This window comes from Lipotes vexillifer, unplaced genomic scaffold (genome assembly GCF_000442215.2).
Source record: "Lipotes vexillifer unplaced genomic scaffold, Lipotes_vexillifer_v1.1 scaffold473, whole genome shotgun sequence".
Taxonomy (NCBI): domain Eukaryota; kingdom Metazoa; phylum Chordata; class Mammalia; order Artiodactyla; family Lipotidae; genus Lipotes; species Lipotes vexillifer.
The window spans coordinates 627,653-639,202 of record NW_006780788.1 but is presented as its reverse complement, the minus strand read 5'-3'; the positions used below and the strand labels follow the sequence as shown (position 1 = coordinate 639,202).

General features: G+C 41.7%; 1 pseudogene; it reads left to right on the top strand.

Moving 5' to 3' along the window:
• The first annotated feature begins 1,961 nt into the window (after positions 1-1,961).
• Positions 1,962-2,678, top strand: LOC103069926 (40S ribosomal protein S3 pseudogene; annotated as a pseudogene).
• The last annotated feature ends 8,872 nt before the right edge of the window (positions 2,679-11,550 follow it).

Here is an 11,550-nt window from a genome sequence, read left to right as displayed (position 1 = left end):
TAAATTAATTAATAAAAAAAAAAATTATGCTTCTACTACGTACTGGTTATGAATTATTCAGTAAATGTGTGGGGGTGATATTATTTACAGCACATTTCCTGCCAACTTCTGTTTTTCACTAAATTTTTCTTTTTTAAACTTGAGGCAGCTTCACAATGTAATTGGTAATAGAAGCAGATGGCTCATCTTTGACCCTTCTAGGCAATCAGTTATTTTCAAGATATGGGGACAGACAGTATGCACTAAAATCAGCCCTATCTTTTTTAGCTGTCAAAGAGTAGACTTGGTCATAAAATTTGAGTAAAGAACCTGAGAGATCTTCTAGTACAATTCTTGTATTTTACAGGTGAGAAAATGCTTGGTTAGAGAGGTAGTAAATTGATCAGCTCAAGGTCATGTAGGAAGTAAATAGGACCAGATCTCAGCCACTTGACTTAGTGTTAGAGTTTCCTTGCCCCCACTTCTAGTATCAAGGCTGTCTTTTCTATTTGGGGAGATTAGAATATTTATATATTATATAAAATTATAAAACATTTTAAGCATCCTGAAAATTAGCAAAAATAATATAACTCTGGAGTACTTTCTCACTCAGTTCTGTCAAAACTTAAAACACGGCCATATTTTCATCAGCTTTTAAAAAATATATCTTGATAGCCTTTGTCTTCTTTTATAGATCAGAACAACTACATTCAATTTACACTGAAATGATAGCCGTGGAGTGTTTTGGTAACTTTAAAAATCAATTACATAAACACTTTCAATTCCCTAAAAATAATAAATAATGAAAATGAAATATTACCGATATTAGTAATAAGTAGACATTGTTCTGCTTACTGTACGACAGGCACTTATTTACATGTATTGTATTATTTTATATAAAGTCACATTTTGTTATTCTCTGAGGGTTCAACTCATTTTCTTCTAGACAAAATTATCTATCTTTTGTTATTATTCTTTCTGGCTGAAATAGTAATGTGTTACGTAGGCCTGTTTTTTCTGTTGGGCCGAAAGGCCGCTAATAGCCTAAGCAGTTTATTTGTATGGGAAAAAAACAAGTGCTTTATTTTTGGGGTGATGCCACCTCCTGTTGAGCTCTTCAACTACAGGAGCAGAACTGGTGCTAGATTTCTGTCTCTACTAGTCCCCTTAGTTGGCCATTCTTGTTTAGGGCCAACCCATATGCTTTATGGTGGTGACTCTTATGGCCAGAAAGAGCACTCTCAAGGCTGGTGAGAAGTATTGTGAAAACATTTGAACCTGCTTTTGGATGGGTTTATTGAAATTATGTTTGAATATTGATTATACCCAATGATGTTCTGAAAATTCACATCAAAGAGAATGAGGAAAGCATGCTGTGAATGAAGGCCGGGCAGAGGAGAAGCTGGGAACCCATCCAGATTTTCCTCACAGAAATCAAGCCTTCCTTGAAACAGATCCTGAATCAAAATATTTGGATGTCAAAGCACATTCCTCCTGAGAATGAGATGGACTGAGAGCTAAAGCGACTGAGATGAAAGAAGTGTAATATAAGGTAACAAAAAGTCTTGTCTGCCTCCAATAATTTCTACATCTCCCTCCTGAAGTTTCCCCCACAGAGTACAATAAAGATGGTGACTTTGTCATCCTCACCCACCATGTCCATCACCTTATATTTCACCCATCTTATACTTCTCACCTTTCCCCAAATCAGGTAAAGACTTTCATATTTCCTGTCATTTATTCATGCCAGTTATTTCCTGGCCTGAATTTCCTTGCTTTCCTTTACCTGGAATACTTCTACTATAGTCAAGTTTCAGGAACGCAACTCAGGAATAGGGTAGTTAAATAGAGATAAACAAAACTACATATTTAGACTACTCTAATTTGGATCTCAAAAGTCTAAACTCAAAAAAGTGTCTGCTACATAGTATGAACTCAAGATGTGTTAGTAGTTTTTCCTTATGGCAGCACACGGCGGCAAGATGGTGGTGCAAATTTCCAGGGAGAGGAAGTTTGTCACCGATAACATCTTCAAAGCTGAACTGAATGGGTTTCTCCCTCAGGAGCTGGCTGAAGATGGATACTATGGAGTTCTGAGTTACACCAGCCATGACAGAAATCATTATCCTGGTCACCAGTATGCAGAATGTTCCTGGTGAGAAGGGCCAGCAGATCTGCAAACTGACTGCTGTGGTTCAGAAAGGATCTAGCTTCCCTGAGGGCAGTGTAGAGCTTTATACTGAAAAGGTGGCCACAAGAGGTCTGTGTGCTATTGCCCATGCAGAGTCTCTGTATTACAGATTCCTAGGAGGACTTGCTGTGTGAAGGAGGGCCTGCTGTGGTATGCTGCGGTTGGAATATGGGGCTAAAGCCTGCATAGTCATGGTACTGGGAAACTCTGGGAATATAGGGCTAAATCCATGAAGTTTGTGGATGGCCTGATGATCTGGGACTCTGTTAACCACTATGTTGACACTGCCATGTGCCACGTGCTACTCAGTCAGGGTGTGCTGGGCATCAAAGTGAAGGTCATGCTGCCTTGGGACCCAAGTGGTAAGATTGGCCTTAAGAAGCCCCTTCCTGACCTCGTGAGCATTGTGGAACCCCAAAATGAGATAACACCCACCACTCCCATCTCTGAAGAGAAGGGTGGGAAGCTGGAGCTACTTACCACGCCCCAGCCAGTACTCCTAGCATAATAGGGTATCCTTGGCAGCTGGATCTGGAGTCTGTAAAGACCTTTAATAAAATAAAATATTTTTAAAAGACCTGTGGACTGACTAGACTGTACATTCAGTGTTCAGACAGAGGGTCATGTTGCTCCATGGGAGTATTACTTTTTTTTTTTTTGCATCAGCTTTTATTTTTTTATTTTATTTTATTTTTAAGCATCTTTATTGGAGTATAATTGCTTTACAATGGCATGGGAGCATTACTTGATTGATTCTTAGAGCTGTCTGGCTCACAATGTTTCTTTGCTTTCCCTGAAATCCTCTTGGTTTCAATTGTATCTGTGAGGCAAGGGCCAGAACAGGAGGACCCAAGCAGAGGTAACCAGAGAAGTATCCTGTTGAGGGGTAAATCTGGTGATGCTGTAAGCTGATTGCTAACAGGAAAGCACCTTGATTAACTCATCTGTAGTTCAGGGTTATAGGTTTAGAAGAGGGATATGTTTAAGATGATTTTCTGTATTGCACATAGAAAATGAATACAGCAACCATTTTTTTGGGGAGTTATGCAGAAAAAGAAATATTAGTAGAATGAATGAAGTAGATAATGTTTTTTATGTTTAAGAGTCTTGATAATTTTTGTTGGACTATGAGGTCTTCTTCCGCAATATTTTATCTGCAGTTAGGTCCTTGTGTACAGTTTCATCCAAAAGCTTTTGAGATGCCATGAGCAGCACCTTACCTGAAGTGAGACTCATTAACCTGTGGATCACAGATTATATGTTTACCAGGCTCTGGTATACTTAGCTAGGCCTGGGCGCACTTGGTTGTGTCCTACTCTTACCTCAGGGTGTAGATCATGGCCCTTTTCTGTCTAGCCATGAGCCAAAGGTCCTGCTTCTACAGACTGGCACTGGAAATTGAGATACTCCTGCCTTCGCTGATGTGGAATGCTCCTGTCCTGTACCATAGTTCAGTGGTGAAGGACATGGGTCCTGGAGTCAGATAGACTTGGGTGGGATTCTAGTTCCTTTATATCTAAGCTTAGTGAAGGTTCTCAACATCTCATTTGTAAATTAGAGCTAACAGTAAATTCCCGTATTGTGAGCATTAAATAATAATGTAGAAACCACTCAATATGGTGCACAAGGAAGTGATTAATACTTCTTTGACTTCTAAGATTCCCAATAGCCAATGTCCAAAACCAGCTGAACATTGGCTATTGGGATGCCCTACTAGGATTCTGGTTATTGACCTTTACATGTCAGACCTACTGTTGAGTAAGCAGTTCTCCTTGCAGTCTATCTTCCTTTTGTTTCTCTGTTCTCCTCTAGCAAGATCCTAACAAGGAAGGGATGGGAGGAGCACAGAAGCATCTCTCTGTCTCATAATTTGTCTTCATTTTGGCCTCGGTAAGACAAAAGGCATTGATTATTTTAGAACACAGTAATTAAGTAGGTAGGGTACAAACTGCCAATAATATCAAGAAAGCAATTCATTAAGCAGAGTAGGTGCTGTTGGTTAATAAACTGGCTTTAAACAAAAATTTGCCATGAGTGAGCCAAAATCTTTTATAATTTGTCTAAAGATAAGGGGGAGTTGACCTCATTTCTCAAGTGTTTCCAGATATTGTCCATAAATGAGCATAAAATAAATATTCTTGAAAATGAATCTAGGATTTTATTTTTTTTAATAAACTGTGACCCTTAAAATGATGCTCAAATCTTGAGGAAATTGCACTTGTGTTCAGCATATTTCATTGTCTTGCTCCAGTGATGGGGTAAAATGACCATAAATTTTACAGTCAAACAGGCATGGTGTTTAATTCTGCTCTGGTATTAACTTATTGTCACTGAACCTTTGTTTCCTCTTAGGTGAAATAGCTTTAGTTTTCTGTATTTTACAAGATGGCTGTACAGATTAAATGTGATAATGCCTGTCAAGTTCCTTGTGTCATGCCATGCCCAATTTCTATCTTTATCTTTGTCTTCCAGACCTATATGGAGAGCATACTTATGTTAAATGAACTTGGTGAAAACACACAACTTCTTATCTGAAAACTACTCTGCATTCATCCCCTCATACAAGAAACATCAATGTGATATAATGTTCTAAGATAGGACTGGCTGACTATCTGATCTTTTTTTACTTTGGGCAGTGCAGCTCAAGTTATGAATAGGAAGGAGGGAAGTGAAGTGATTGAATTTATTGACTTGGATAAATGGGAAAAGGAGTGTTACTGAGCATATGCTATCATGAGTGAAGTTGTTACCATGTACTATTCATGGCACAAATAATTATTGAATGGCTAGGGCAAGGAAGGCACTGTCCTAGGTGCTGGGGGTATAACAGTGAATGAAACAGGTCAAATTCCTGGCCTCATGAAACTTAAGTGCTAGTGAAGGGATACAGAAAATAAATAACTCAGTAGAAGATAGTGCTATAGAGAGTGATCATGATGTTAAGAAAAATAAAGCAAAATAAGAGGGGCAAGAAGTGCTGGGGTAGGTGTGGGATTTCTATCTTATATAGGGTGGCCAGAGAAGGACTTTTTGGTAAGGTGACATTTGGGCAGGGGTATGAAGGGAGTGAAGGAGAGTTTGGAGATGTTAAGCCTCAGAGTGTTCATCCCAGAGAAATAAGTTGCAGAGACTCTTGAGGAAGGAGGAAACATGGACTGTTAAAAGAATATCAAGAAGATTGGTGTGATTGGTGCAAGAATGAGAGCTTAAAAGATGAGATCAGAGAAATGAAGCATGAATGCACCGTTGTTCCACAGGAGCAGTTTGTAAGTTTGTGGAGTGTTTTGTGTTGTCGGAATGATTGAGGTGTGCTACTGTTATAGAATGGGTGGAGGCCACAGATACTAGATAGGTGGGACGGTTCTGCACAGTGAAGAATTGTCCTACATCTCACCCACTTTTCACATATCTGAATGGGTATTTGTAGAGTGTAAGGCTGCCACATACAGTTGTGTGAGTTGTGCACTGCAGAATTTTTGGAAGCACCATTGACATGGACCTGTTGGCATGGTGTCCCCATAGGACACCCCATAGGACTGTGTTGTGCACAATCTGTACAGCTGTAAGTGACATCCCTGCACATAGTAAAACACTGTTTATAGTTTTTGGAGTCTAAAACCTAACTCTATTTTACATGTAGACGTTAACCTGGAATGGAAGTTGTAGAGCAGATTTAAGTTTTGGGTGTGTGGTTGACCCTATGATCGTCCTGGAATGATGCTGTGCTCTGCAAGTGAAGGTGTTTTAAGTCATGACTACCTTGCTCAGTATTGGCATCTGCTGCTGGTTCAGCTGAAATGGAAAGGAGTTGAAGCTGAGAGTGGGGGAGGTGTGGAGAGGGAAAAGTTAGGAGGAAGAAAAGCAAGAAGGAATTCATGTTTCTGCACATGTGGGGTTGTGTTTTACTCATTTAAAACATAATTAAGTGACAGGACCAAGTTCTTTTATTAGGGATACCTTTGGAGTTGGGGCTGCCTGCCCTCCCATGTCAATGGGTTTGAGTGATGGCCATGAAATTCACACTCATCATGTACCAACACTACAGCTTTGCAACAATGCTTCCTGTCATCTAACTTTGCCCATTCCAAACTCTGTCTGAGGACTTTCCTCTTACATCACATTTTCTGGGACATTGTATTAGTTTCCTCTTGCTACTGGACATATTACCACAGATTTAGTGGTAATCTAAACAACACAATTTTATTCTCTTACTGTTCTGCAGTTCAGAAGTCTGAGACACACTAACTGTGCTAAAATCAAGGTGTAGGTAGGGCCATGTTCTCTCTGGAAGCTCTAGTAGAGACTCTATTTCTTTCCCATTTTCCAGCTTCTAGAGACTGCCTGCATTCCTTGGCTTGTGGCCCCATCCTCTATCTTCAAACCCAGCAGTGTAACATCCTCAAATCTCTTTTTTTTCTTTGGCATACACTCCCGTCTCCCTCTTATAGGGGCCCCTGTGATTCCATTGGGTCCACCTGGATAATCCATGATCATCTCCGCATCCTAAGATCCTTAACTTAATCACATCTGCAAAGTTACTTTTGCCATATAAAGTAACATATTCATAGATTCTAGGGATTAGGGCATGTGTGTTTTGGGGGCACCATTAATTCACCTATTACAGAAATTGACACCTAAAATACCCAGGTCAAGGAGAGGACTGAGGTGGGGGTTGGGTGGTGATGGTGGCAGTGCTGAGCTAGCGCCACATATCCAGCAAACTGTGAACTGTTCAGACACACCATCATTTCAGACCAACCCCCTCCCTTCCCATGGTCATGATACCATCTTAGTGATGTGGACATTTTGGTAATCATTAGTGCTGATCATGAAATATTTTTAGTCCTCCCTTTGGGCACATGGACAACTTGCACTTCTCTGCCCTCTTAGGGTTAGGTGTGACCACATGACTTGCTGTAATCAATGAAATGAGAACAGAAATGACAAATGTCAACTGTGGGCTGAGTTTTAAGGGCTGGTGCATGATTTGCTGTGTTCTCATTTTCCTGCCAGAGCAAACATGGCAGCACACAGATTAAATCTCCCTTGGTGTGGGTTCCTGAGTGAAAGTAAATGGAGTAGGGCCCCCAGCAGATCCCTAAGGGGCAAACACCCTGAATGATAAATGAAATTTCTTCTTTTAAGCCATTCAGATTTGGGGGTACTTTTTACTGCAGCATAACCTAGCCTGCCCTGACTGATATAGGCATCCTCCATAAGAAACCAATTTAGGGCTTACTCCCTATTCTGATCCTTCCCACCAGGGCAGCATTCCCTGATACCCTCCCTATTTATCAAGGAAGTCTTTCAGGGCCTAATATAACCCAACCACTTAAATCCCAGTTTGGAGGAGGCTGTTCATCTATAGCTCCATTCACCTTTCCAAAATTTATAGACTAATGGTCAGAGTGAGCATGTCATTCTGGTCTGAGAGAAGTACACTCATAATTGTATCTTTTTTTTTTTTTGCGGTACGCGGGACACTTTTTTTTTTTTGCGGTACGCGGGCCTCTCACTGTTGTGTCCTCTCCTGTCGCGGAGCAACAGGCTCCGGACGCGCAGGCTCAGCGGCCATGGCTCACGGGCCCAGCCGCTCCGTGGCATGTGGGATCCTCCCGGACCGGGGCACGAACCTGCGTCCCCTGCATCGGCAGGCGGACTCTCAACCACTGCGCCACCAGGGAAGCCCCATAATTGTATCTTTTAAAGACCACACAACTATTCTACTCAGTAGCCACTGTGGATTTCCCATATAAAACTCCACTGCTTTCCTCCACCTAAAACACTTCTTTCTCCACCTTCTGGTACCACCATTATTCTAGTAGTTGGTAGAATTTCAGCTTGCCCTCTGACCTCTTTCTTCTGACCTGTGGATACCAGATGCCTGGGAGGAGAACAATGGATGAATTTGTGGCAGCCGACTCCATCAGTCTTCCTCATGTGTGTCCACACCAGCCCTGGCCTCTCTGCTGAAATTCCACCAACTGCACTAGAACCTAATAATTAGTGCTGATTTCCCTGAAACAGCCCAAATATGCTTGAAAGAGTTCCTCAGCTCCATTGGCCCCATTTCATGCATCAGCAGTAAAGGGTAGAGCCTGAAGAACAGTCGTGAGGATGTACCTCTGACTTAGGAGTGCACCAGCCTTGGAAAACTCAGACCCAGCCCTGCTAGGGGAGGCATTCTCATGTGGTGAGGTCAGCTCCATCCATGGACTTTTAAATAAATCCTGCCCATCCACCCAATACATTACTGAGGATGTATAAAAACCTGTCTATGCAATTTCTCCGAACACCCTCCTGCTTACCTTGCTCTCTTTTCAATCCAGGCTCTGCTTCCTACCTCAGGATCTCCTTACATCAATGACCTATTCAGATGCATCTCTTTAGTTTTAACCTGAGTCATTTTACTTAGGATAGGAGCTTAGACTACTCTTCTGGCTCATGTACCTGCAGCTTTAGTAGAGAGGGGCTTTTGTCTCTAACCATCAGCCTGGGCGACCAGCTTGTGTGGACTCCCTCCCAGTGCATGGGTACCAGCTAGTGCCAATCTCTGAACTTAAAAACTCTCCTCAGTGGTGTCAGACCCGATCAGGGCTCACAAATAGGACAAGATTGAATTTCTCATTTTTTTAGGTTAGCTTGACCTGAAGTCAAGAGTTCAGACATGTACTCAGGCTTATACTCAGAACTATTAGCTTTTAGATGCATCCACTCTTTCTAAGAAAGTAACTCAGGACTTCCCTGAAAAGGAGGCAGGGAGACTAATACCTTCTGAGAACATCGAGGTCATGATGCTCATGTTTTAAATCATGTCAGGGCAGGGGGATTCTTACAAACTAATGGGTAAGAAATTGCTCTGCTTCTCAGTGACTCTCCAGTGCCTTCCTAAAGCAAGCGCATAGAGGGAATCATGAGCAGATGTGACCACCCAGCACAGTTGTGCGTTCCTCATTTATTACAGAGCTTCCGTGCAAGGAGAGGGGGACAAGCAGGCAGGGATAAAAAGGGCAGCTTTCGTGTCCTTGAGCAACTCCTGGGAGTCGCTACCAACAAATTGGATAAAATTACAATTAAGACACCTGGGAAATTGAACCAGGAAAGTTCATCCTCCCATATTGAATTTTAAGGTGATTTCCAGTCATGGGGGCAGGATAAAAAAGGAGGTCATTTTGAAACTGTGATCACGTGGGAATATTGGTGTGAGGTTTGGGAACTTCTAAGAAACAGCAGGATGCCTTGAAGAATTGTATTAGTTTCTCCAATATTTGTTTTCTGTGAAATATATTCCATTGACCGTTTGAAACAAAAATAAAGGGAAATATATTTTTGCTTCATTTTCAGTCAGTTATCGAGACAGAAAAATTCAGATTTCAATAATTCTAGACTCTTAACCATCCAGAAATTCAGAAGTAATTTTGCTAGCCTCTGAATATAGAGAAACAAAATCAAATAATAAAATAAACTAAATCGCTAACTCGCCAATACACTGACTTCTGTTTTATCTTGTGATTTGTCTGGACTCCAGTAAACTACTTCTTTCCCCCAATTTTTGTGTGTGTTGATCCAGAATCATTTTTTGATTATTGTTTGATTGACTGAAGGCATGTGAAACATTTTCATTTAAAATACAAGAAAGGGCCTCCCTGGTGGCGAAGTGGTTGGGAGTCTGCCTGCCGATGCAGGGGATATGGGTTCGTGCCCCGGTCCGGGAGGATCCCACGTGCCGCGGAGTGGCTGGGCCCGTGGGCCGTGGCCGCTGAGCTTGCGCGTCCGGCAACGGGGGAGGCCACGACAGTGGGGGCCCGCGTATCGCAAAAAAAAAAAAAATAAAAAAATAAATAAATAAAATACAAGAAAAAGAAAAGATGTGAGGATGCAGCAGGGGTGATAATAGCACGGGTACGGTAGTGCATTTTGTTTCAATTTAAAATAAGAAATTGAAAACAGTTTAATTCTAGTTTATATCTCTTGTCTTTACTACGTGGAGTGTAACTGAACAAATAGAGATGAGATGCTTTATTCATTATTAAATGACACTTTGGCTAAACTAAACTCTTTATAAATAACTCGTGTGTGTGTGTGTGTGTGTGTGTGTGTGTGTGTGTGTGTACAGAATTCAGTGACTTTGTACCATATGACCATGATGACATTATCTCTCCCTCCCCCCAGCAAATTACTCAACAAGATGGATTTTCTGTTGGTAACAATTTCAGCTCTAATGGAAAGAAATATTTATCTGACAAACCACAGCACGTTAGGATTGCTAAAGGAGTAACAAGGATTTGTAAAGAGCCCTAAAACAGACTCGAGATCAGGATTTGTGGGTTCAATTCCCAGCTCTGACATTAACTGCTGCTAACCTTGCCCAAATCACTGAGACCATTGAACCTCAGTTTCTTTTTTTTTTTTTAACATCTTCATTGGAGTATAATTGCTTTACAATGGTGTTTTAGTTTCTGCTTTATAACAAAGTGAATCAGTTATACATATACATATATCCCCATATCTCTTCCCTCTTGCATCTCCCTCCCTCCCACCCTCCCTATCCCACCGCTCTAGGTGGTCACAAAGCACCGAGCTGATCTCCCTGTGCTATGTGGCTGCTTCCCACTAGCTCTCTATTTTACATTTGGTAATGTATATATGTCAATGCTACTCTCTTACTTCCTCCCAGCTTACCCTTCCCCCTCCCCGTGTCCTCAAGTCCATTCTCTACATCTGCGTCTTTATTCTTGTCCTGCACCTAGGTTCATCAGAACCATTTTTTTTTTAGCTTCCATATACATGTGTTAGCTTAAAGTATTTGTTTTTCTCTTTCTGACTTACTTCACTCTGTATGACAGACTCTAGGTTCATCCATCTCACTACAAATAACTCAATTTCATTTCTTCTTATGGCTGAGTAATAGTCCATTGTATATATGTGCCACATCTTCTTTATCCATTCATCTGTTGATGGACACTTAGGTTGCTTCCATGTCCTGGCTATTGTAAATACAGCAGCAGTGAAAATTGTGGTACATGACTGTTTTTTTTTTTTTTTTTGCGATACACAGGCCTCTCACTGTTGTGGCCTCTCCCGTTGCGGAGCACAGGCTCCGGACACGCAGGCTCCGGACGTGCAGGCTCAGCGGCCATGGCTCACGGGCCCAGCTGCTCCACGACATGTGGGATCTTCCCGGACCGGGGCATGAGCCCGTGTCCCCTGCATCGGCAGGCGGGCTCTCAACCACTGCGCCACCAGGGAAGCCCCATGACTGTTTTTGAATTATGGTTTTCTCAGAGTATATGCCCAGTAGTGGGGTTGCTGGGTCGTATGGTAGTTCTATTTTTAGTTTTTTAAGGAACCTCCATACTGTTCTCCATAGTAGATGTATC